Raw genomic sequence first — 909 nt, 5'->3', positions numbered from 1 at the left:
AAAACCTTGCTAAAAAAGTTTTGATTTTTTTTTAATGGCAGTTGATAATGTCATTTTTGTCAGAGAAATTAAATCTCATCAGTCACTGTTGGCATTTTAGGTTTTCCTGTTGTATAAAGATAATAGCACCATGCTGTGTCCTACCTCATCTGTCAGAGTTGTCATTTATTTACCTGTTGGACTTGGAGCAATGCCTGGGACAGCAGCTCGGTGCTGGGACAGCCTTGAGAGGAGATGGGAGAAGTCTTCAGTTCCCTCTGCTTCTTGTAGTTGGGCACAAGACCTCAGAGCAGTGCCAAATAAAAAAATAAAATATAAAATAAAATAATAGAAAATTCAAAATAAAATAATAAAATACTGGTTTGTGAGGCAGAGAGCCCCCAGGCCCAGCACTGCCCCTCAGGGCTGGGCACCATTTTGTTCTCTCCTCCCCCAGTGACACCCTTTGTTTCCAGCACAGAAATTCCCCACTACAAATTACTTAGTTCCCATTTCCACACAGTTATCACTAATTTAATCCCCTTTTGCCTCCCCTTTGAGTGCAGGGCTTACCTGCAGTGATGCTGTGGCTGCTGCCTCCTCAGAGCTGCTGTGGTGCAGGCTCAGCTGAGCCCTAGTTGGCTCCAGAGCCATTCCAGCCCTGTTCTCTTCATACTCAGGGCTCCAGAGCCATTCCAGCTCTGTTCTCCTCAGCCCCAGAGCCATTCCAGCCCTGTTCTCTTCAGACTCAGAGCCCCAGAGCCATTCCAGCTTGGTTCTCTTCAGTCCCAGAGCCATTCCAGCCCTGTTGTCTTCAGACTCAGAGCCATTCCAGCCTGGTTCTTCTCCTGGCTCCAGAGCCATTCCAGCGCTGTTCTTCTCCTGGCTCCAGAGCCATTCCAGCCTGGTTCTCCTCAGCCCCAGAGCCAT

This window comes from Catharus ustulatus, chromosome 10, assembly GCF_009819885.2.
Source record: "Catharus ustulatus isolate bCatUst1 chromosome 10, bCatUst1.pri.v2, whole genome shotgun sequence".
Taxonomy (NCBI): Eukaryota; Metazoa; Chordata; class Aves; order Passeriformes; family Turdidae; genus Catharus; species Catharus ustulatus.
The sequence above is the reverse complement of the archived record's forward strand: the minus strand, read 5'-3'. Positions refer to the sequence as shown.